The 26993-nt window shown below is 46.5% G+C and overlaps 1 protein-coding gene across 1 annotated transcript in view; it reads right to left on the reverse strand.

Annotated features, from left to right (window-relative positions):
* ZBTB7C (zinc finger and BTB domain containing 7C) overlaps positions 1–26993 on the reverse strand; it is a 672139-nt gene that overhangs the window by 455408 nt on the left and 189738 nt on the right. The gene's annotated exons all lie outside the window — the stretch shown is intronic.

Here is a 26993-nt window from a genome sequence, read left to right on the forward strand (position 1 = left end):
TTTAAGGAAGAAGGCTGGAACACTAACATATGTATTGGAGGACATATTTCTATCTCTAGTATTCACTATGCAGAATCAGAAATAGTTTAAAAAAATGCTTTTATACTATAATCTGACATGTTTGTGCCATGTGCCTTTCTGTTTAAATGCAGGTGGTTTTGTTGCATGCTGGCCAGGATAGTCCAGGAATCAGAGTGCTAATGAATAGTTTTGAGTAAAGACAAACTTTATACAAATACAAGTTATGGGTCCCATAGGATAGCACAGGTAGGGTGCCTGAACCTGTGTCAGTCAAGGAACCTGTTGTGTTCAAACAAGGAGTTGAGGAATCATCAAGTAGAATAAGTCCAAAGTGATATTTGCTCTTTAAGTGAAATAAGCAGCTTCACAACATTGATTACTTCTTTTTACCTCCTTGAATACTGATTTTCTTCACCATTATTTGTAACACATACAATAACATCATTTTCAACAACACATGTCCACATTCCACCACTCCGCAGTAAAAGCCCCATAATCAGTGTCAGACAAGCAGAGCTCTAGGATATGGGTCTTCACCGGTTGTACGTCACTATGTCGAAATCTCGACCTATAAGGATATTCAGTAAAGAATTGTATCTACTACTAAATAATCAATGTATATATGTAAGTGTGCAGGTACAGCACATATACAAACCTTGAAATATTGGGGCTTACACTTCTCAGTCCCTTCTAACTGATTTCAAAGCAATTTTTAGAGATGATCAAGAAAGCCAAGAACGTTCCGAGTTGTTGGAAAATATGGAACCTCAGATTGAATTTATGTCTGATATCTCCTATTATGCTGTCAGGGGCTCTGTATTAGCTCGTGAAGCATCAGAAGCAGCTTGAAGGAATCCTTTTCATAAAGGTTTCGCGCCAGAGCAGGGGCTGGTAGCCCCTGCAACCGGTTGGAGCTGGACTATGCACAGGGACACCAAATGTGCCCCCAGTGCAGACTTCAAAGCACTCTCAGAGTGCACCCACCCAGCCCCAATACACAAAGCCTGTCTGGGAGGTGTTCACACCTCCCTGTGACAGGATACCTATTGTCCAGCCATACCTTGCCAGAGTTTCGGCCAGCAGCATGAGGGCAGACTTGTGTCTGTAGCTGGCAGCATCCATTTTGTGATGCCAGGGCTTGCAAAGCTGGTACCGGGTGTACCGGTGCTGTCATATTTCTCCCTCTAGTAGGGTGGAATCATACCTCCACACCAGTTACTGGTGTGGAGGTATGATTCCAAGGTGTTTGACACCAAACACAACATGTTTCCATGCAGACGTCTTAAAGTTAGCATTTACCGCGAGGTTATAATGCACTTAAGAGTATATGGTATGGCTGCATCACAAAAAACCCCGGAATAGAGGTTCTGAAGGCTGCAGAGGGGCTCTGCTCATGCATGGGCACGCTCTCACATAAAACCCAGTACCCTGCCTTCAGGATTGATAAGGCCTGCCATAGGGGTGACTGATAGGTTTATATGTGCAGTGATATATCTAAGTAAGTGGTGCATGCACCACCTTACACAGGCTGCTGTAGCAGACCTGTGGTGTCATTTTGAATGGTCTCCCAGGGGTGTCTTAATACATGCTGCAGCCCCTGAGAGGCCTCTGGGGTATCTATGCCCTGGGTATATATTAATCCATATACTAGGGACTTATAAGGATACCCCAGAATCCAATTTGGAGTGTACCTAAGGTACTGGTAATCAATTTAGAGAGAAAGCAGATAGACTGGGGTCCTGATTAGCAGGATCCCAGTCAGACTAAGTTGAAAAACAGTGAAACATCAGCAAAAAGTGGGGGTAACTATAAGAAGCAGATCCTACTGTCCTACACATACATTTCAGGGTACATCATTTTCTGGGAAGTTTCAGAAGAAGCTGAAAAAGGACAGAGGCAATAAGGAGAAAGGGTCCTGACTTTGGCCTAATTAAGGAAGTCTGTATCCAGGAAATCCAAGAATTGTAGATAAGTGGGAGAATATGTTACTGTTTGGAAGCACTGGACAGTCTACTTCACATTTGTGAGGGTTAAATATTGTAAGGAAGGGTTACTGTAAGGAATTTATATGTCCTCCTGTCCTGTCTGAAGTGCCAGTCCTAGGATTCTTGGAGCCCTGGTCAGAATAGGAAGATGCGCGGCCCCTATAATTTGTATAAGATCTAACTTGATAGGAAGTGACATTATAGGAAGGAGTTTCAATTTGCTATTAATTATATTAATATTGTTAATAGAGCGTGCCAATATCCAATTGCACCTCGGCACTTGCGTCTGCAGCTGTAACAGGAAATAAAGCTAATTAGGCAACATAGTTGAAAAAAGCCAGGTTTCAAGTTGATTTCTAAAACAGATAAAATGAACTGGGCTTTGAAATGCAAATTGATACACACAAATAGGGCAAAGGCATTTTGTTTCAGAGTTTGCAAGTAAGGAGTAAAGCTTCTGCCACCCTAGAATGCTTTGTTTATGTTAGGTGTTTCCTCTGTACTCGAGGGGGCTGATCGAAGAGCTTCCCTAGGTGTGTACCATATGAATTTTCTCTTAAGGTACTCAGGACCTATGTTGTGAGCAGTATACAGTGCCTTGAAGGCTACTCTCTTTCTAATGGGAAGCTAGTGTAGCTCAACAATACATGTAATACAGATTTGAACTTTGGAATTCTTATTAAGAGACAAGCTGCTGCTTTTTGTAAAATGTGCAATTTATTCAGAGATCACAGATTATATGGCATTGTTGAAGCCACTTTGCAAGAAGCTATTTTGGATAGGAATAAAATGCTTAAAAATATAATTAATCATACTTATAAAATGCGTACATATATTTTACATCTCTATTAACTAAAAACACATTAAATTATTTAAAATTAGTTCTATTGAATGGGATAAATGAAAATGATATGCTAAATGGGAATCCTGGTACTAAGAGAGTTCCAAAGGAGAGGTGCAGATTTTACTGATGTGGACAAAGGACAGTTTTATGTGTTTTTGCAAAAGATTTGAGTTACACCATAGTTCAAGAGGGAGAGAGTTCCAGTCTTGCACTTCTAGAAAGGAGAAGAATCTGCCTTCAATCAGGGACCTCTAAATGTTCCGATGGCAAATGAGTTTGGTTGGCACAGAGTATAGGATTTTGGAATAAACGTAAGGAGTGTTGTACAAAGAGAGAACCTTTTTATAAAGTGCATAATGATGAATGGATAATGCTTTGCAGCTAGAGGGTTTCAAACAAAAAATCCAGCAGACAGGTGAGAAGAAATGCCCTGGCGATGCAGCAGTCTCAGATGAGGAGCGTTGCACTGTTCTGAATGATTTGAAGGGTACTGAATGCAAAACAAATGGGAAACCCAAGGTGGTGAGAATATAATAGACTGTACAACAGCCTTACTGCAGTGAGAGGGGAGAAAAGAGATGATTTGTTTTACTTGTGGATGCAGTAACATGGTTAACCTGTTCTGAAAATAAGAGATGCTTGAAAATGAACCCATGATTTTGTTGCTGACTGTGCAAATGTGGGCAATTGACCCAGCTACACCAGCCAACAAAGAGAACACCATATGGTATGAGATCCTTTAAAAATGAGAAACCTTGATTTGTCACTATAAAGTTGTATTGGATTTGTCTTCATTCAGAAATTAACTGCTACCATGCTAGACCAAACATATTCTTGGGCAGATTGCCACTGAGGAAAATTAATGGAATGTTTGGGTATCGGGCCAAGATGGCGGCTGACTGACCACCGGGAGAGAGCTGCTTCAGTGCCCTGCCCCTAACCCCGTTGAAATGATCTGTAATGATGTATAAGAAAGCAATGAGGCAGAACTACAATGCCAGAACATAAATGGTGAGCCACAGCACTTCAACGTGGTGGAAAGGTGGCTGGAGCATTGGAATATCTCCTTCCTTAGAGATGCTGTGGCATTAGTGGTTGCTGCACGAGGGAGATTGCTGAGAGCCGGAGATATTTCTCCTAAACTAAACAGAGTGCAAAAGGACATGGCAAAAGATTCTGGAACCACTGCCGCGGGCTGACGCGCGGCTGATCCCCGGTGCTGTGGCACAACTGGGAGAGCTGAGGAAGCCGAACTGAAGCCCGGTAAGAAACACGGGATAGATGGTCACGGCAGTCGGCGAGCTACTGCAGGGGACCGTGGTGTTAAATAACCGCTCACCTCGGAGATTTTCTCACAGGGAGCGGCGTCAGAGGCGGTCGAAGAACCTTCGCCTCTGTGCGATGAGTCCCTTGAAGGAGAACGCTGGGACCGACTCCCCTGACTCTGCTGTCTCAGCCTCAGCTGTGCAGGATCAGCTGGAGAGCATTGGCATGGCTCAGCTTTTGGTAAACAGACGGGGCAGCAGCTCAACTTGCAGGAGCAGGAGCAGGCACAGAGCGAACAGCAAGAAAGCTGCTGAGAGACAGCCCGCTTAACCAGCCAGGTAACGATAAATCTTCAATTACCATTGCCCCAGCAAGTTTACCTATAGTGACAGATACTGAGCTAACTTTAGAAACTCTGGTGGTCAACAACAATGACAGGCAATATACTCCCATAGTTACCTCTTACAAAGGGGCTGCAGCGATTGAGGGGCAGCTGGGGTAATCATGGCTAAAAAATACAATGGGCTCACCAGTTTGTTTGGGGGGGGGAATTCTTCTACCTCACAGACGACTTGGAGCTTTCGACCTCTACACCTGGGCTTACAGAGGAAGACTCTGGAACGGAGTGCAGAATAAGATCTAAAGGGAAAAGTCATCGAGTGGACAGCAATGGTGAAACTACCCGCAGACTAAAATGGGATTACTCGGCCACAAGCCAGGTGTATAATGAAGGCGGGACAAACCAAGCCAAAATAGCGCCCGCACCACAGCCAGCCCTAACAACTCCCCCTCCATGGATTTAATCTATGCCACTCTCAAGCAAATGTAGGGGGAAGCTCGCCAGGAGAATAACAGGGCACATCAGGCCACAAAGAAATTACAGGGATCTATCGGGACGGTGAGCAAAATGTGCTCAGAGATGAAAGAAAGGGTGACGCACGTCGTGGAAAGAACCATGACCTTTGAGTGCAAATTAGGAAAAATGCAGGAATATAAGGAACTACAAGTAAAGCAGACAGCTGATATGATGTGGAAACTTGAAGATTTTGAGAATCAGCAACGCCAAAATAACCTCCGATTTCTTGGAATAGCGTAAAATAGCAAATGCAGTGATGTAAGAACCTTTATGGTGGATCTTTTGGAGAGTGCCTTCCTCGAACTTTCAAACTGGAGCTGGGGTGCCGAGATCCAACACTCCTTCCCACGGAATATGAAGAAGAATACCACGTCAGGGCAGCCAGATCGACCCAGGGCGATCCTAGTTTTCTTAGGGAACTTCCCCCTCCGGCAGTCTATCTCAGATGGGGCAAGACCGGATGCTAAACTGTCTTTAAATGTTCAAACATTTTTGCATGGACAGATTTTTGCCATACCACAGTGGAGATGCTTTGGAGGCTGCGTCAACTGATCTCTCCATTCCAGGCACTTGGCGCCGAAGCCTATCTCCTGAGTCCTGCACGCCTCAAAGTTGTACACAGAGGGAAGGTAAGGGTGTTGGCGACAGAAATAAAGGCCCAAGCCTACCTGATGGAATTACAAGAGTCAAGAGTCAAGAGAACCAGTGGCAACAGGAAGACAAAGTGTGGCGAAATACTCGGTTTACATTTAGAGATTGGAAGATAGGGGTGGGTGTTCATTGAACAAACTAACAATGAAAGGAGGAAGGGGGTGAAAGAACAGATGGTAAAATGACAGAAAATGTCCAAAGTCTTTCACGTACTCTCTATCTTCTATTCCCTTTGTTTTTTTTGTTTTTTTTTTCTTCACCGGGGAGGGGGCAAGGTGGACATGTTGTTTAGCTTTCATAAACTTGTGGGGTTGGGGGATAGGGCACTGGGGCACCTTGGGCACCCGCCACAGGTGACTTCGCATGGGTCATATTTTGACCTATTTGCCCAATTTTGGGGGGGCAGTGTGGGGATGGAAAAAAAGGGGGGTGGGCTGGGGGGTGAAATGGGGAAAGGGGGGTCAAACAGGTGTGAAAAATGGTTCATGAGGTGCAGGTAGGGTTTTGGGGAAACAAGATAAATGTAAAGAGTACAGATGTGAAACAGGAGAAAACTAGGACATCTCTGGCTAATGCAAACTCAGGATTTTATTTTCTAGATATCTGATGCTGAGCATCCGAATTGCATCAATAAATGTGTGTGGCTTAATTACCCAAATAAAAGGCAAAGAATTGTAATAGAACTGAAAAGGCTGAGAGCAGATATTATGTGCTTACAGGAGACACACATTGAGGGCTCAAAGGGTAAATTAATGGAGCAGCTTGGATATACTCTGGTGGCCAACACGACACAGGGTGCTAGGACTAGAGGTGTTGCTATTCTATCCCGTAGGAGGTGGAAGAATTGTCAGGCAGATAAACTTGGAAGGTGGATGATGGCAGACTGTTGCTGTTACCCTCTGTTACGTGTATGGCTCTATGGGTGATGATCCAGAGGTCTTGGAGGCTGTGACCTCAGAATTAGGCTCACAGCAAGCACCAGCTATATTATGTGGCGATTTAAAAATCAATGGCCTGGGCCTTAGGTGGTGGGGGGGAGCACTGGCAAATACAAAGGTCATAAGAAGAAGGTGTTCAGGGCTTTGTTCACGCTGATCAAAGATAACGAATTAGTAGATATTTGGACCAAGACCAAAGTGTCTGATCCCGGGAGCACATATTATTCTGTGCCACATACAATGGTAGCAAGATTCGGTGATTTCTTTTACTTCATCTCATTTAGCCTCAGACAGCGCCATAGAAAAGTACCCCTGTGTGATATCAGATCACAATCCAGTAGTATTAATGGTTAATTTCAGGAGGTTGAAAGAAAAGAGTCAGTTTGGACATTTGAGAGAGGTTTGTTGAAAGACCCACACTACATTGCTCACATGAATTCCTGGATCGAGGGGTGCATTTAAATTTTAAATCCGAGGGCAGGGGGGAGACGCTCAGCTACAGTGCCCAACGGCGAAAAAATGAATAACGAGCAGATACGTTATATAATGCACTGGCAGACTTGGAAGATGAATTGACCAGGGCAATAGCGCAAGGGGTGCCCCTAGAGAGCTGGATACATAAAAACAGCAGTAACTTAAGTAGAAATCGGGGGAATCTCAATGACCAAGGTAGCCGAGAACTATCTGTCATGGCGCCAGGGGTGCTATGAACTTAGTGAGCAAGCGGGGCATATGTTGGCAGTACTGACGAGGCAGAGGAAGGTGATGGGGGAGATAGCCGAGATACACGATAAAGGAGGGAATCTGGTCAAAGAACCTCTGGATATATGGGAGGAATTTCATAAATATTATAGTGAACTTTATCAGGAGGAACTCGACCCGCTACAAAACTTGATCAGGGAGTATTTGAATTATATCCAAATAGAGCAATTCACCGCTAATGATATATAAAGCCTTGGAGGCAGCTTGTCAGAAGAGGAAATATATAATGCACTGAAGAATCTTCCATTGGGGAAGGCAGTGGGACCAGATCAGATCCACCTGGAATTCTATACAACTTTTTACCATTTATTAAAACAGGTCACAATAAAAAAGTTCAGGCAGGCGCAAGGGGGGAGCTCTATACCTGAGTCCTGGACCCAGGCAGCAATAGCAGTTTTTTTTAAAGAAAGGTAAACCTCTGCAGGAACCTGGCTCATACAGACCTATCACTCTTATGAACAGTGATTCCTAAATCTTCTCAAAAGTATTTGCTACACGACTAAGCTCAATCATTAGCAAAGTGGTTCATCCCCGACAGCACGGGTTTATACCCGGCAGAGGAACTACCAAGCATGTGTGCAGGGTAATAACATTTATTTGACGCCGCAGCCGTCTTAGGAGACCCAATGGCACTGATACTTCTTGACGCTGAGAAAGCGTTTGCTAGGGTCTCCTTGGACTATTGGTGGGGCACCCTCGAACGTTATGGGGTAGGAAAAGGATTCATCAAAGCATTCATGGGTTTATATAAGAATCCAGTGGCCCGTGTTAGAATAAATGGAGGTTACACGGAACCAATACAGATTACAAGGGGAACCAAGCAGGGGTGTCCTTGTTCCCCGTTACTCTTTGCTATATATATCGACCCACTGATCCGAAGGATTGAAGGGAATGAAACAATCAAATTGATGAGATTTCGGAAGCTGGAGACTAAAATATTTGCATATGCGGATGACTTGGTGGTTGTTACACCTGATCCCCAGACTGCAATAAGTAAAGAAGCTGTAACATTTGGGTTAATTTCAGGGTATAAGCTTAACCAGCCGAAAACTCAAATAGTTGCTAACAGTTTGGTCGTCTTGGAGGATACATGGGTCACAAATATGGCTACATATTTAGGGATAAATATTACATCTGACCTTGAGCAATTAGTGGAGGTGAATATCGCCCCAGTAATAAGGAAAGGGATAAATGAATTTGACAGGTGGTACAATCTTCATCTCTTGATTGTAGGTAGATGAAACATAATTAAGATGTTATTTCTTCCCAAGATATTATATCTCTTTAGAGCCACACCCCTCGAGTTTGGGTAGTGCTGGTTCAAAGGGATGGAAAACATGCTCAATAGGTTTATCTGGTCACATTGTGAGACTAGAAGGGCACTAACATTTTTTACATTAGCAAGGGAGAAAGGAGGATGGGGGGCTCCCGATCTAAGATTGTATTATTGTGCCTCCACTTTACAATACATGCGGGTGCTGCTGGGTGGGAAAAGGGAAGAGCAGAGGAACCTTAATGGGACAGAAGACGTATATAAGCTACTGATAGGTGACGCCTCTCAGGGCTGCTTTTTGAATTACAGTGAGCCAAGCTACTACAAAAAGGTCAGGTTAGGGACCACTGCCTGCCCTTCAAAAAATGAAACGAAAACGTTTCTTTTTTTTTTCATATTAAATGCATCCCATTTTCCTTTAAGGAAAACGGGCTGCATTAAAATATCTGCTTTATTTAAAAGCAGTCCCAGACATGGTGGTCTGCTGAGCCCAGCAGGCCAGCATACCTGGGAGTGCCTGCCGTTCCCAATGGGGTCGCAAATTGCGAGAGGCTCATTAATATTCATGAGCCGCTCAATTTGGGACCCCATTGGGAATCGCAAACAGTGTGAAATACACTGTTGTACATAGGAAATATCGCCTCGCACATTGCGAGTCGCAAAAAACTTTCAATTTGCGAGACGCTATTTTCTTGGTCGTTCATCTGGCCCAAAATGTATAGTACACTACCGGTACTCTATCGGAATATTGGAAAGATAGATGCTCAGTCTCTCAGGTTATTCGTAATTGTCTCCTATAACAATGAATTTGTCAATCTATTACCGGTTTAATTTGCAGTCTTTTATGTCATATGTTTAACCCTAAGGTTGCTGTTTATTTTCTTCTCTATTCTCCTGAAATTTGTATGTACTCAAATGCTGGTGATAAAATAAAAATATATATATTAAAAAAAAGGAATGTTTGGGTATCAATATGCACAAGATATCAACAAGAAACCAAAGGACTGTATGAGTAAGGCTAATTGGGAATGATAAAGATTTAAACAGAGGAGACCCAATAAATTCCACAAGCCCGAGGTTTAGTGCATAACAGAAGCCGGTGATGAGTGGATTGATTCAGATTACCCAAATAGGATAGCGGTTAGCCACACCAGGGATACCTGAAATTTCAGGTTGAACTAGTTGACTTATAAGCTTCGGTTGGGAAACTGTCAAATGTGGCACAGTGTCAAATGTGGCACTAATGTTTAGTAATATTTAGGCTGCTCTAACTCCATGAACATTAGTGGGATGCATCCTTTACATCACAGTCAATACCACAATGTGCCTTTACACCGCAGTCACTACCCCGACTGCAATGTTACCACAAATTCCTTCACCGCGCAAGTTGTTACAATGACTTGCATTAGGGGATGCGTTGTTGGACTAGAGTTTGAATAGCAATTTATACTATTCCAAAGACTAGCAACCCCCTAAGGCAAGTCATTGTACTGACTTGCTTGGTAAAGGAACACATGGTAACATCACAGTTGGGGTACTGACTGCAGTGTAAAGGTATGTGTGGTAAATGCATGGGGGTTCATGAAGCCCACCGCCACATTGTCAATGAATAACTTTTTTGGGTGAGAAATTTGGAATTTTGGGGCAACAAGGTGATGTCTGAAGATACTAATAAGTTTTGAGCCGGCTGAAGAGCATTAGAGCATTTTTACCTCCCTTCAGACTCTTTCTTTTTGCTTCAACTTTCTCTTGCTGTTTCTGCGCATCTAACTTCCACTTCTACTCTCCTGTCTCCCTCCACCCAACCTCTTAACATCTTTTGGTGGTTCTCTTTCCTTCCATCCACCTCTCCCATTACTTCTCTCCACTCTGCTTATGTTCCCTTGCGGATTCTGTCTCTTATAAACACACACATCAATAAGGCATCGCGAGCGGGCGGGACTATAGAAAAACAAGATGGCCGCGCCCATTGGCGACCGCATGGGTAAGATCGCGAGATATATCCCCCGAGCATGCAAACAGTTCCCCGAACATGCTTACCGCGCTCGCGAACAAGAAAAAGCCATCGCGAACAGGTTGCCACAAGCAACTACGCAAGCTCGCGAAGCTTCGCGAAGGTCACGTAGTGCAATGACATCTTCGCGAAGCTTCGCGAAGCGCGACTACGCGAACTACGCCCAGGGTTAATCTTATCCACATGCTCCCCTTCAACTCTCATCTCTCCCCCAGTGTCATAACTTCTTTCCTTGTCCTGCTTCATTTCCATTCACCTCTCACCTTCCATCCTCCCAAAGCATCTGATATTTTCTTGTTGATTCTGTCTTTCTTAAATCCACCTACCACCTCAAGTCTCCACCCTTTTTCTCATCTTTCTGTCAGACTCTTACCTTACCTTACCAGGTATACTCTGTCCCTCTTACATCCATCCCTCCCTCCCATGCCCCCAGGTTCAACCAATTTCCAGCTGGTTCTGTCTTTTATATCCACCTATCTCCACAATGGAAAAAAAATAGATTGTAAGAGCTACTGTAAGAATATAAGCTCCCAACGATGGTGGCATTAGCATCCATGCCAAGAGCAGTGCGTAAATTAGTATTAAAAAAGGGAGTGAAAAAGGTAACCTTGAGTAGTGATATAGATGCAGCCTCCAGATATAAGCATAGCAGATATATTACAGACACCTTTTCTAGCTTAAGGCAACCTTACTCTGATTTTAATATGTGGCCTCAGGACAAAAACGCATTGTTGAGATTCTGTTTTTTTTTTACCTCCCTTTTAAGGCTTTTGATGGTTCATGGAAACTGAAGGGTTTTACTGACAAGTCATGTTGGATAAGCAAGTTAGCTGAAGAGTCAATTGAACATATAATGTGCCAATGTCTATTCCTACTAGGCGTGCGGAAAACATATTTAAAGTCAATGTTTAATGCTGAGGACATAAGAACAATACCAGAGGCTGTATTGTGCTTTAAAGGCGGTTCTGTAAGAGTGGTGGGTAACCATGTAAAGCTCTTGAGTCAGGCAGTTAAGCTCTGGGAGAAAAAATACTTAACTTTGTCTTTCATTATTTATTAAAATGTGTTAAATTTTAATGGTGCTTTTTATCAGTATTTTGTGGTCTTATGTAAAGTAATTATTGTATATAGTTTTAAGTAAACTTTAAACAATAATGTATTCTTACACTCTCCTCAATGCTTTACACTTCACATCATCTCTCTGCCTGACTCTTGGAGTACCCATTGATTCTGCCCCTCTTACATCCACCTCTCACTGGTCCCTCTCTCTCCCCCTCCACTTTAGTTCTCTGCTGGTTCTGCGTCGCTGACCAGCTCCCATCCATGTGCTACCCTTCACCTCTCATCTTTCACTCCAGCCTTATACCTTGTCTCGCTGTTTCTGAATCTCTTCCATCCATTCCCCTCTTCCATGCTCTACACTTCACCTCATCCTTCCCATGCCTCTTATTTTTCTCACTGATTCTGATTCTCTTTCACCCTCTCTCTCCTCCCTGCTGCACACTTTATCTCTCATCCCTCCCCAGCCTCTAATCTTTTCTCACTGATTATGCCCCTGCTCTCTAATGGCTACTTCTCCCCTTCCTCCCTACCCAGCCTCCTACCTTCTATTGGTGATCCTGACCTCTTACAACCATCTCTTACTTTTCCCTCTTCCTGATACTTAAGTTCTCCTAATGATTCTGCTTCTTTTATATCTGCTGATCCCATTCATGCACTGTCTTGCACCTTTTATCTTTCTCTCCAGCCTCAAGTTTTATTTATTTATTTTTTTTTTTTATTTTTTTTTTAAACCGTTTATTACAAGACTAAAAAATATACAAATATGGGCCTACAACCTTCCGGCCGGCCGCTAGCAGTGAGAGGAGCATACAATATACATTTATAAAACACATGGTGCTGCGGCCGAGCATGCAAAGGAGGTAACTTCGTTGCGAGCCACACTGTCCAGACCCCACTATACGGTTCCATTTTAAACTTAAAGAACAACAAAGACAAACAAACCCACAAGGCAATCCTCAATCGGAAATAGCAACACGTGCTCCCCTGGAGGGGGGATCCTAGCCATCCATAGGAATCTCACGAGGGGGGAGAGATCAGAACTAGGACTGGGTACACCTAATGCTCAGGTACTGGGGGGATGAGTTGGCTAAGGGGACGGGGCAGGCGACGGATCGGGCAATAACGGTGGAGCACAGATTCCCCCGCGGTAGGCGTTCCAGGGGCCCCACACTTTCACCCATGTCGCAGGCTTACCTCTCGCCACATACACCACCTTTTCCCGAAACATGCACCAATCCATATGTTCCCTCCAGGCCGAGACAGTCGGCGGCCTCTGGGATCCCCACAGCCGGGCAATATCACGCTTGGCAACCATATACCCCAGAGTCGCCCACCACGTCTGCGGCACCGAGTAATCGGTAGGCTCCCACACATTCAACAGGCATCTCCTCGCTTCGGGCAACAGCGCCACATGCGTGACCACTCGCAGCACCTCATGCACACCACGCCAGAACCCCGCCACCTCCGGGCACTCCCACAAGATATGCAGAAAAGTTCCCAGCGCACCACACCCACGCCTACACAAACCGTCCTCAGCGTAGCCCATACGCAGGAGCTTTGGCCCCGTCATGTAGACCCTGTGGAGTATCTTGAGCTGGACGAAGCGAAGGCGAGCCGGTATGGCCACCTCTTTCGGGGAGGCCACCGCGGAGATCCAGTCCTTGTCGTCCAGCTCCAACCCATCGGCCACCCAAGCCTCACGAAGGGCAATCAACAAGTCTGAGCGGTCGTTGATCAGTTTTTTGTAGATCAGTGAGATCGTGCTGTCAGGGACGTGTCCGTCCAGCACTCTATCCTCCAGGGGGGAACACTCCGGGATGGAGGCAACGTCCGAAAAGACGGAGCCCAGCGCATGCCGGACCTGCAAATACCGAAAGTACTCGCTGCCCTGCAACTGAAATTCCGTCTGCAGCATCTCAAACGTTTTAAATCCTCCCCTCGTCCAGAGATCCCCCACTTTGCTAATGCCAATTAAGTCCCACTGCTCAAAGCCCTTCGAGGTCCACAAGGAGCCCAGCCGCTCAGACGCATATAGTGGTGACGCCCGGGTCAGACGGTCCTTCCATCCCATAGCTGCATTGGCCGCGTGCCACACGCGCACCATGACACGCGTGGGGCCCGTTAGGCGAGCATCAGGCGCGCTAGAATAGAGCGCTCGATTATGGTCACCACCTGGGAGGAGCATCCTATCCATTTCAAATGCCGGGTTTAAGGCGGGCCCATATAGGCCCTGATTAATTGCGGCTAGCTGGGAGGCCCAATAGTACCGTTTGATATCCGGAAGGGCAATCCCCCCATCATACCATGGGAGCGTCAGCTTCGCCAGGGCAATACGCGGCCTCCCGTCCCAGAGCAGGCGGCGCTGCAAACTCTCCACTTCGCGGAAGTAGCGCGCAGGGACGAGGTCCATAGTGTTCTGCAACGCGTACAGGAAACGCGGCAGCGACATCATTTTAAACAATGCCGCCCGGCCGAGCGGCGAAAGCGGCAAACGCCACCAGCGCGCGACATCCTCTTTCAGACGCTGGAGGGGGGGAAGCAAGTTCCGATCATACCAAGCCTCCGGGTCCAGAGTAATGAAGACACCCAGGTACCTAAATCCCCGCGGGGCGACCTGGATCGGACAGCCCCGCGGGAGGATAGGAGCCTCCCCAAAGAGAACATACACACACGATTTAGCCCAGTTGATGACCAGACCGGAGTTACGACCGAATGAATGCAAAACATCAACCAGTACTATAAGTGATTTACGTGGGGAAGCTAGGTACAAGAGGATGTCATCAGCGTATAGGGATACGCGGTCCTCATACTCAGGGGTCCAGCGGAGACCACGGATGGAAGGCTCCCACCGCAGCCACTCCGTCAGGGGCTCCAAGGCAAGTGCAAAGAGGAGCGGCGATAAGGGGCAGCCCTGCCGTGTGCCCCGGCCCAGCTCGAACGGAGCTGACACTCTTCCGTTCACCACCACCTGCGCCAATGGGCCCGAATACAGCAATTTGACCCAACTGATGAACCCTGGGCCGAATCCAAACTTCGCAAGCATCGCCCAGATATATGGCCACTCAAGCGTGTCAAACGCCATAGTGGCGTCTAAGGACGCCAAAATGGCCGGCTCCCGTATGAACTGGGCACGTGCGAGCACACCGTGCAAACGCCGCAGATTAAGGGCTGTGTTGCGATGGGGAATAAAGCCCGATTGGTCCTGATGAACCAAATCGCCCACCACACCGACCAGCCGATTGGCCAGTACCTTGGCAAGAATCTTGGGCTCCGCATTCAGTAGCGAAATGGGTCGATAGGATGTAACCCGGTCCCGAGGTCTCCCTTCCTTGTGGATGACCACGATTGTAGCCAGACGCTGGTCCAGCGGGAGGGAGCCCACCGAGTGTGCCGCCAGGAACATAGCCCGGAGGTGGGGTGCCAGCGTATCCGGTCGCAACTTGTACAACTCGATAGGGAGACCATTCGGACCCATGGCCTTGCCGGAAGCGACCGAGCGTATGGCGAGGGCGATCTCGTCGGAGGTGGGAGCGGCGTCCAACGACACCCTGTCATCCCCAGAGAGGGACGGCAGCGCGATATCACTGAGCAGGGCACGGGAATCCTCTTCCGAGCAGGGAGACACCGGGGAATACACCCCACGGAAATAATCCGCGAAGCAGGAGACAATTTCTTCTGGCTCAGTTACACACACACCATCCGTTTTCTCAATCAGCGGTACCACACGATTCGCTCTCTCTTTTTTGTCCAACCACGCTATAAGTTTACCAGCCTTATCACCCACATCATACAGTCGCCCCTGTTGCTCTCTACTGAGGCCCCTGGCCGCCTCCGTGACGAGGGCCCTATAGGCCGCTTGCTTGAGTTGGAGGACATGCAATGCGGCATCCGTCACCCCACCTTCTAAATTACCCTCCAACTCGGCTATTTCAGCCTCCATCCGGGTCACCTCCTCCCGCTCGCGCCTCCGGGCGTGGGAAATAAGGGATAGGGCCTCCCCTCGGAGTACTGTCTTGAAGGCCTCCCATAGCGGTACAGCCGAAGTCACAGACCCCACATTCTCATCAAAATATCGCCGAAGGGATTTAATCAATTCAGCGCGAATGGTGGGGTCGCGCAGGTACCAAGGATTGATCGGGACCACCCTACCCTCACCCCTCGGAAAGACATCAAAGTGCAGTAGGAGCGGGGAGTGGTCCGAAATACCCCGTGGCAAGTGGCGCACCTCTCCCACCCTCCCAACATAGGCCGCCGGGACAAGGACATAGTCTAGTCGTGAGAGACTACCATGGGCTCCCGAGTGGAAAGTGTACTGCAGCTGCGTGGGGTGTTTTAAACGCCAGCAGTCCACTAATCCAAATGTATCCAAGAGGCCGGGTAGCCACGCCTGTGCCCGGGGGAGGTCCCTAGGGGGGTGACGATCCACAGACCCAGATACCACCGCATTAAAATCCCCCCCCACAACTAAAAGCCCCCCCGGAAGGCCAAGGAGAAGGCGCCCAAGGTCCGCAAAGGTGGTCGACTGCAGCCCCGGTGGGATGTATACTGACACAAAGACAACCACTTTGCCCTCCAATCTTCCCACCAAGACCGTGTAGCGTCCCCTGTCATCGTGGAGCACCTCATCAAGCTCCAACGGGAGCGAGTTCTTCACCATAATGCCCACACCCCTTGAGCCGGACGTAAAGCCCGAGTGAGCCACTAGGCGATAACCACGCCGATTCATGGCGCAGAAGGAGTTGCCAATAAGGTGTGTCTCCTGCAGAAAGACTACATCGGGCGAGATTCGCTTCAAAAACTGCAGGACCACACCCCGTTTGATCCTGTCCCCCAGTCCATTCACATTCCAAGACAACAAAGTTAGTTCCCTACCCCCCATCATGTACAGAAGCCATCAGTCGTCCCCCGGAGAGCACTTTAGAACTAACACAAAAATAAGTTTGCCTTGTGATAAAAACGAACAACACCCCATCCCTACCCACCCACCCCAACAGAACTCCCCCCTCCCTGCACCCCTGCATGAGCCCAAACAGCCCCCCCAACGTGCAGTGTGCCTGTCACCCCATATATAGTTAGACTAACTAAACCCCCTAGAGGAGGAGGGAGAACCCCCAATAGACCCAACACAACCTCCATAGGAGGGGAACTTACAAAAACTGACGCAGAATCAAAAGTGGCAACATTTTCGTCCAGAGTGAGGCCCAATATTAGATCCTCAGTCCCGATCCAGCGTGCCGTCTCCCCCCGCCGCCCCCCCCCCCGCCCCCCTCCCGCCCCCCCGATCACGATCCCCGGGCAGAGTATCCAGCCAGTCCCCGGCCGCTTCGGGACGATCAAAGAAGTGAGTGCGACCATCCACCTCCACACGCAGCTTGGCCGGGAAAAGCATGGCGTATTTGAGGTTTAGGTCCCGAAGACGGCGTTTGACGCCTAGGAAGCTCAGTCTTTGCTTCTGGACCGCTGGGGTGAAATCAGGATAAAAATTAACCTCCATATTGTCAAGCTTGACCGGTCCATGCAGTCTGGAGGCTTGCAGGATAGCGTCTCTATCCCGAAAATTGAAAATCCGGGCGATGAGAGGTCTCGGAGGGGCTCCGACCTTCGGCCTTCCCCCGGGAACCCTGTGGGCCCTCTCCACAGCGAAGAATTTACTCAGCCCCCGTGGCTGGAGATGGGTAGTAATCAGGTCCTCCACAAAGAGATCCGCCACCGCCTCCTCGCGTCCCTCGGGCACCCCAATAATGCGGACGTTGTTCCTCCGTGCCCGACTCTCGGAGTCCTCCAGGCGTCGATCCATAAGCGCACTCGCCTGACTAAGCCGGCGCACCTCTGTTTGCAAGGCCGCCACATCTGTCGTTAGGCCCGATGCGGTGTGGGCCAAAGAATCTACTCGGTCGTTGGTTTTGGAAAGATCGGCCCTCACCAGGCCAACATCCAAAAGGACCGAGTCAATCTTCTGCGCCAGTGTATCAAACCGCTTGCCCACCGAGGCCTTCATCTCGGCAATGGCGCCCATGACATCTCGTAGAGTCAGATCTGCGGGCAGGTCTGGGGCATCAGGAGGGCTCTCAGGGGACTTGCGCGGTCCATCGGAAGATCCCTTCTGGAGGGTATAGCGGTCCATACTGTTGGCCTGATGGACGGCGCCACGCCGGGTCGATTTGGTCTTTGCCCGGTCTCCATCTTGTTTCGTGGCCATGGCCACCAGTCTCCCAGTCGCACCAGCCACGTCGTGTAGGGCAGGAAAGCAGGGCCACGAGCTCCGGGGGGGCTCACTCAGAGCAGCGGGGTGGATCACAGCCGGCAGGCAGGCAGAATCTCCCAGCAAGGCCACACCACACCAACACCAATGGCTCCGCGACCCAACCTCGCAGAAACGACAAGGTGGTGCGAAAGTGAAAGCGAAAGTGCAGGGTACGCGAGTCGCCAGGCCCTGCCCGCCGCTGTTGTTCACTTTGCCACTGGATCACCCCACAGCGCAAATCCGGGGTCCGGCGAGGGGAAGGCCGCAAACCTCAATCGGTGCTCACTCCGGTGTTCGAGGTCCGATTCGGAAGCGGAAAACGGGTGCCACCTCAGCTCGGGTTCACCAACATAGTCCCCTCATCCAGGACAGGATAATTTCAGGATAATCGTAGGAGGTTGCGGAGGTCCTCGGGAGCCTCGCACCTACGCGGCCATCTTGGTTGCGCGCTAGGCTCCTCCCCCCAGCCTCAAGTTTTTTTCACTGGTTCTGCACTATTTAGATCCACCTCTTCCCTCCATGTTCTACTCCTTATGTTTCAGCTCTCTCCCCCACTCTCCTCTTGCTGGTTCTGACCCTGCAACATTTGCTTCTCCTCTCCATGTGCTGATCTTCGCCACCCTTCCCCCAGTCTCTTATTTTGTTTTACTTGTTCTCCTTCTTTACATCCACCTCTACCTTTCCACTATCCCCAGTCCTTTTGCCAGTCCCAGCTGGTGCCTGAGGTCGCTAGAGCACCGCTGCCCAGTATCAACAAGCCAAAAAGAAGCTGCTTTGAACATCTTTGAAAAGCAAAAAGTATAAACACCCAAGCTAACATTCAGTTTGCGTGTTTACTTTCATCAGTGCTATGCTCCTTTCCACACTCATCACACATTCACAAGCCATAGAGGAGCTGTGCGTGCTCCCTGAAATGCACATCTGTAAAACCCAGGCGCATGCTTGGGTGGGGATGCCTTTGTAGCATTGTTGCCCCAAGCCCTATAAGAAGCCATGATGGAGTGTGGCTGTAAAAGGGTCAATCCCTGTTCCTATCCTGTCTTCTGATAGGGTTGCCAGCAAACGTATGGCAAGGACACAGAGACAAGGACGGTGCACACCAGAAGAGAAGAGCTGGCATGTCGAAACCTGTCTCAGTAACAGTTGGTAAGTTCGACTGTTTCCACTGCTCGAGGTGTCTCCTGCCCATTTTGCTCACCACAGGCCAGGTTGCTGTTTCCACACTAAAGCCTTGGCAGGCTGTGCAGATGGTCACACATTGGGTCAGCTTTCTTAGCCTAAGATCACACTGCGCGAAAAAATCTTTACGCTGAGAATCCCCTATGATCATACAGTGCCACTTTCCTGAGAATACTGCCACAGCATTTTGATTTTTTGAGTGTCCAATAACAGAGCCTTATTGCATGTGTAAATAAAGATGTATTCTCTATGTAGTAACCATAATTGCACATTGAGTTTATTTTAAAAGCTACAACTATGGATCAATATGGTTTGTTGTCACTATTCTCCCATGTACCTCCTGTGTTGCAGTATTTCCTGTTTCCGAGTTTGAACATAAACGTATATTTTCTGCAAAACAGTGAGAGTTCCTTGGTATAAAGCAGACATATCTTAATTTGATTGAACTGTTTTAGACTGGCAATGTCTACACTTGAGTAGGAACACATTTCAAGGGGTGGAAATGCTCCAATTGCAAAGAAAAGTAAATGGAACAATAACTTTTTTATGAATAACTTAATTTCACACATTTGCCGCTCTGTAAATATGTTTTATTAATATCCAATTCAAACTTGTGACCTGCTGACCATTGCAATTATGGCAGAAATAGTTGCAAAAAGAATTTTCACCAGATTTAGCAGTAATGTTTACAATAAGAACCACATGCAAATGGTGCTTGCTCCTGTTTTGTCCACTAGGAAGAGAGGAGACAGCACAGGCACAGTACACATGGGATTATAATGGTGTTCAAAGGAGAAAGGAGCTTAGAGAGCAGAATGTTGTGCACTACAGAACACTACACAATACAGAGAGGTGAATAATGGGGGCGAATGTTGCAGACAGGAAAGTGTGTTGATTTAAAGGGTAAAATGGAGCAAATGGAAAGCGGGGATTACAGAAGGGAGTGCAGCTCTTACATTACAATGAGGCACAAGAAAGTCATGAAAACTGGTAAGAATGGGTCACACATGTGACCACTGGACCACTTTTTATGGAAAATGGGCCCAAAATACAATTTTCTGCCATTTTTCAAAGTGTTCTTGAGGAGGGTGACACCCCCAAACCACTAGGAAGGATGAGGCTTGACTGGCACACAACAAATTATTGAAAGTTTCCTTAGGAACCTCTGCATTTCAAAGTTCACTAGTTTTCCTGCCTCCTATCATTTTGTGTGGATTCTACGCCTCTTGCATCATTGTCTTTTGAATTTAATTCCCTTCACCTTGTCTCTCCATCTCTCTACCAGCCTGTTCACATTAATTCTGCCCATTACATCCATCTCCCTTCCTCCCTGTCTCCCTCTCTGCCAGCCTAGGGCTGAAAAAAATTGGTGGGTCTCTAAAAGGGGTGTGGTCTATGTAATTAAGGGTGTAGCTTAAAAACATAATCTAAATTTCTGTGATTCCCATAGAGTTCAATCTGACTTGTACTTTGTTTCCTCTCTGGGCTTTCCGTGATTCAATCCAGAAATATAACACAACAACTGACATACACCTAAAAACAGCAAGGAGTATTGATTTTGTTAATGGTTGTTAGCTGTTTTGGAAAAATGAGGAACAGCAATACATTCTTTTACTTTCACCTTGTCACTGTTTTGACCAAAGACTACCTCCTTCACACACATGTTCACAGAATCACAACTGCAACTGGAATACAGTACTGTTGCTCTGTGTTCTCTGCAGAGAGGCAATGGATTGAATGATCATGTATTCTGAACACCTTTTTGACCCCAAGGCAGGCACCGTGAGAAAGTTGTACTGCCTTAAGCCTCAACTCCAAATCTCTCAATTGTAGCCTGTTATAAACACCTGAAGGCTACTCAGTACAAAGTATACACAGAAACACACATCCTGGAAATACCTAGCATTTGTAAGGAATGCAAGATTAAGTGAAACATGTGAACAACAAACAGGAACTAATTTGCTGCCATGTGTTACCCTAACACACATTGTAAGGCAGGGACAGGAAATAGGCCCCAGCACCAAAATAAAAGTGGCCCCCCATTAGTGAATTAGGCAGCTAGAAACATATTAAATTTTTGCAAATTAGGGCAGTTTTTAACTTGTAAAGACAAGTTGTAAATGATTTTGTAAGGTATGGAAGACTGCATAGATTTGAGTTTGATGCAAGCAATGTTTGTTTGCGTAGCACGAAAATCAACAGTAAGCTCATATGACCATAAAGCAGGCCAATAAACAGTCTAAAAAAAACCACATACTGATCTGACAGATTAGACCATCGGGCACAGCCTGATTGCCCTATAAGCCAGTCAGACCCTGCAAATGTGTTATACCTTCATCGTGCAGACACTAGACCAGTTTTTTTGCAGGTCAAATAAGGACATGAATATAGGACCAGATACAGGACCCGTTTCAATGTCCGTTCTAATTTACTGCCAGGTCTAACACACTTAAAGCCCTGCTCCAGCCACTCGTATATCCTGTGCCTGCTCCTCTGCCTGCACCACTTGTCTCACTGCCTTACTCACACCTATATGCTCTCCCCCACCTCTTCTCACTTTATTCAGTTTGTCTTACCCTTTTATCTCACCTCTATGCTTCCTTTCCCAGCATCCCCTCACCCTAGGTGAGCAGTTGTCATGTGATGGGACGTCATTCTATCGTTTGTGGCGTGCCCTGCAGGATATCCTGCTTTTCATTCATACAAGGGCAGGGCGCCGCCCACTTCACACGTAAGGGCACTTTAAGTACCTGTCTAACCTCTAATTTCATCATGCAGATGCAGCGATTAGGCCCAGAGAAAGGGACCAGCAGGGGAAATTGGGCCCCCTGGGCCTCGAAACTATGAAATCTTTTGAAGTGCGAGGCCCCATTGTTGCGAGCAGTCACGGGGCTTTGTGCAGCTGCCCACCCTGCCCATGGCTAGCGCCGGCCCTGGCCAGACAGACAGAATTATCTTAAAATAAGGGATTTAACTTTACTAATAAATAAGGTGGTTGTGCGGCACTCGCAGAGGAAAAGTTACAGATTGTTTACTTGATTGTGTTTCTTGTACCCAAGACCAATTGATGGTACTGGATTATCATAGATTTACAGAGTCTGTTAGAAATGAGAGTCCTGGTTGGCTGAGGTATGCACCCAGGGCAGGCAATAACCACCACTGTAGTCAGAGTAACCCAGATATACACCAAAAGATAGCCTGAGCTCACCCTCTGGTAGCTTGGCACAGAAAAGACAGGCTTATCTAAAGAGGCAATTTGTAAAGTATTTGTGAAACTCACACACACAGTAACAGAATACACCACAAAAATACTCCACACAGGTTTGTAAACATAGATTATTATTGCATAAACAAAACAAGACTAAAACAACAAAAATCCAATGTATAGAAGTTGAGATATTGAATTTTAAAGGAATAAATGAAGTAAAGCGCGTAGACGCAGGTAGCACTTACAGGGTTACTTTAGATCGTGCTGCACCAGAGCAAGGTTAAAGGTCCAACTGACCACAGCCGGCTACAGGACCCACACAGGCTGCGGTGAACAAAGAACCTTTCCTGGTCGCAAACAACGAGATGCGTTGATCTTTTCTATGCAGTGAAGGCGATGTGTCAGTTCTGAAGACGGGTGCTGGAGTCAGCAGGCATTGAGCCCTGCACCGGATTCTGCCACTCAGTCGAGGGGAAGCGTTGATCTCACCGAGTTGCAGCGGCAGGGATACATTGTCCAATGCGTTGATCTCTGGAGGCAAGGCGCCAGTTACGATGCGAAGTGCAGATTATACTCCCGCAACTGGGGCGATGCGCCGGTCCCGTTGCACACAGATAGGAGATGCGTCAAAATATGTGTTGCAAGTACCTGGGCCACTTCCAGTGAGCCAGGCACAAGAGCATGGGTAGAGACTTTGATAACTGGAGGCAAGTCCACAAGCCCCTTGAGATCACTTGGAGGGAAGGCTCTCCTTCAGCAGAGTCAGAGAGCAGCAGGCAACAGTGCAACACAAGAGAAAAGTAGGCTTTTAATTTTGCAGTCTAAAGATGACTCTTTTAAGCAGCACAGCAGCTCTTCTGACAGAGGTTAAGTTCAAGATCTAGAAGTATCTAATTTTATGGGGGTCAGAGACCCACTACTTATACCTGAATGCGTCTTGATGCAGGGGTGACTTCAAAGCAACTCTGTAAAGTGCGCAAAGATCCCTTTCAGCCCAGTCCTGTCTGCCAGCCTTTCTGTGAGGGGTAATCAACCCTTTGTGTGGGGACAGGACACAGCCAATTCAAGTGAAGTGTTAGACCCTCCCTTCCATCCTGCCCAGGCAGTGATATCAGAATGCAGATGTATGTAGATGTGTCCTGTCCTTCCTGTGCTGTGGCTGTCTAGAGGGAATGTACAAAGTGGAGCTGTCACACAGCCAAAACGTGTATTGGAGGCAGGCTGCCAGGCACACAGAGCAGTAAGTGCAGAGAAATGTAGACTTCCTAAAAGTGGCATTTCTAAAGCAGTAATGTTAAATCCAACTTTACCATTAAGGAGGATTTAGAATTACCATTCCAAAGATATTGAAACATGACAAAACTACTATTCAATGATCAGGATTTACAGCTTAAAAGTGTATTAAGGGATTTCCAATGCTAACCTATGAGAGGAGAAGGCCTCACAGTAGTGAAACACAAAATAGGCTGTTCGTCACTACCAGGACATGAAACACTTAGAAGTACATGTCCTACCTTTTAGTTACACAGCATCCTGACCTTAGGGCTACGTTGGGGCTATTTTAGAGTTGACATATGGGTAATAAAGGGAAGTTTAAGGCCTGGAAAGTGGTTTCAAATGCCAAGTCGAAGTGACAGTAAACTGCACACACAGGCCCACTAGTAGCATTTAAATTACAGGCCCTGGGTATAATTGTATACCACTTTATAAGGGCCTTGCAAGTAAATCAAATATGCCAAACAGGTGTAAACCAATTATACCATGTTTAGAGGGGAGATCACATGCAATTCAGCAGTGGTAAAGTGACCAGAGTCCTAAAGCCAACAAAATGAAGGTCAGAAAAAGAGGAGGAGGAAGGCAAAATGTTTGGGGTGACCCTTCAGAGGGGGCCATCTTCCAACAGAGTCTGAACAAGTTAATGAAAAATCATCTACAAAACATTGTAAAGGATTGTTCCCTTGATCCCAAAGAACCACTCCTCAATTATATTGGATTTGATAGATGATTATCTACATAATCCAATGGCAAATAAACATCAGAAATTCCAGAGGATCCGAATTCAGGAGCACCACTGGCAATTCAGGGTCCTTCCTTTCAGGTTGAAGTCAGCACTTTTAATGAAGATAGTAGCTCTCCACGTGCAGGGGCTGGCATTTTTTCCTATCTGGAGGATTGGTTGGTTTATGCCCCATGAGGAGAAGAACGTCTTCATCATTTAGAGCTCAACATATTGAATCTAAGTCAAACTGGATTCCTACTGAACATTCCAAAATTCTAGCCTTCAAGGGACATGAAATTCATAGATACAAGGTTCATGACAAGGCTGGGCAAGGTCTTCCTTCCAACAAAGAGAGCATTTTGACCTCAAAATATTCAAATCCTCTTTTTAATCTTCAAAAGGCCACTGCTCGCAGATGGCTGGAAATCCAAGACATATGGTGAGATGTGTTTTTATTGTTAAGTGGGTGAGACCACATCTTCACCAACTTCTGTAGCACTTCACAAGCATTAGACTCCAGCATACTAGAGTATGGAGAAACTGTTTATTGTGACAATAGTAATTAAATCACGATTACAGTGGCAGACAAGGCCAGAAAATCTGAGCAGAGGGAATCTGATGCATCCAATCCTGACCATGCCTGCAAGTATATTGGGCTGTCTAGGTTTGTGGCTGGGGACACATTTACGATTGATTATTACAATCCATATCAAGGGTTTGGATAATAAAAGAGGCAGATCACTTCAGCTTGTAGTGCTCATCATCTCAGATTCTTACTTTTTCCAAATCAATCTTCTAGACGATGTGCATGAGGTTTGAAACCACTTCATGGACCTGTTTGCTGCAGAACGAGCTTCTTGTTCCAAGATTCTGTCCCAGGTATCCAGAACAGGAAGCATGTGGTGGCTCTCTTCTTGAAGTGGCCAACAAGGTAACTTAAGCATTCCTCATTGTTCCTCTGGCTATTGTTCAAACTTCAGGAGGAAAAAACAGAGGTGGTGATAGTGCTAATCTCCTGGCAGCACAGGCCATGGTTCGCACTCTGAAAGTAAATGGTTGTTCACGTCATTTGTATTTTCCTAAGTTTCCATGTTTTCTAAACTGCCTCTTCCTCCCTGCTTTTCCCTATCAGTGTGACGTTTGAAAGATTAAAAGAAAGGGTGTCTTCTTCACTTGGCTGAAGCAATTCAGAGTTCAAGGAGACCTTCAAGTCTAAAATGATATTTCAGACACTGTAGTACATTTGTTTTTTGGTGTTCTTCCCAACATTTGATGTCTCCTATTTCTTTCTGCACAGCATCTACTCTAATTTTCTATTAGATGGGTTTCATAAGCATCTATCTATTTTTGTACTGAAATCACAATGATTTGCAATCAAAGCATTTTGTGATGCTGACTAATCTGTTCATGAAGCAAAGGTTCTGGAGACAAGATTGTTTAATGTTTTTTCAATTTCAAGATCTCTTTCTTGTGCCTCTGTTCATTCTTGAGAACTTCTTCTAGGTCTAAAATCCAGGCATGTATAAAACAACCTATGTGAAAAGTAGGCCAAGTTTACTTTATAAGCCCACAAAACTGGCACCAAGCCCACGAAACCGTCACCAAACTGCCTAAAGTTGAACATAGAGAAAACTGAGGTGCTTTTCTTTAACCAACTGGCCCGCCTCCTTCCATGCTTTAGTGGCCGCCACAACTGAATCCCCCTCTGTTCCAGTGGAGTCGGTAAGGAATCTGGGTTTCAAATTCGATAATGCTCTCTCCTGTAAGGCCCAGATCAGTAAGGTCTCCTCCATATGCTTCTGGAAGCTGCGAACCCTGAGGAAATTCCTCCACTTTCTCCCGCTGGATTGTAGGAGGACTGTAGTTCATGCCTTGGTTACATCTTGCCTGGACTACTCTAACAGCCTTTACTTAGGTCTCCTAGCATACTTAATCCGCAGATTACAAATGGTTCAGAATGCTGCGGCTAGATTGATCTGCAAGGTGCCTGTCCGTCATTCCATCTCTCCCCATATGCAAAATCTTCACTGGCTGCCCGTCTGTAGAAGAATTGAATTTAAGGCACTCACTTTGGCATACAGAGCCAGCATGGTTCGGAGCCCGACATATCTGAAATTCAGATTGCAAAGCTACCAACATGATCGGGTCCTATGTCCTGTGCCACTGCGTTTCTCTGCAGCCTTTGCGCCAGGACACCTCCGCTGGTGGTAGCCGTGCGCTCAATAAATGTTCCAAATAAATAAATAAATAAAATATTCTTTTGTGCAGGACACTCCCCATTTAAAATCCAATTATATGTTAATCAGGAGGAAAAACACGGTAGGGTATTTTTGCACCTACAAATGAAGCATTGATCTAAAATATAATGCAAGTATTCCTTTGAATTAAAAAGATGGAGTCTTTGAAGGGACTGAGAGAACCAAGCATTAGAAACCCTATGTGAACTTGCACATTACAGTTTTTTGGGGAATAATATGTGGGTATTAGTGTTTCAGTGTCAGTTTTCACATGTTTTCCCCTAGATTTTCACAAAGAGATTTCAGCAGCCGAAATATCAGTTTGAAAATAAAAACTCATAATTCCTGTGGGACGGTGACTTCTGTTACTGGCCCATCGGAATTTGCAGGCCATCGAATGGTGCTTGTGCAGAAGATGAGATAATTGTTTTTATACCTTAAGTTTACAAAAACA

This window comes from Triturus cristatus, chromosome 2_1 (genome assembly GCF_964204655.1).
Source record: "Triturus cristatus chromosome 2_1, aTriCri1.1, whole genome shotgun sequence".
Lineage (NCBI taxonomy): Eukaryota > Metazoa > Chordata > Amphibia > Caudata > Salamandridae > Triturus > Triturus cristatus.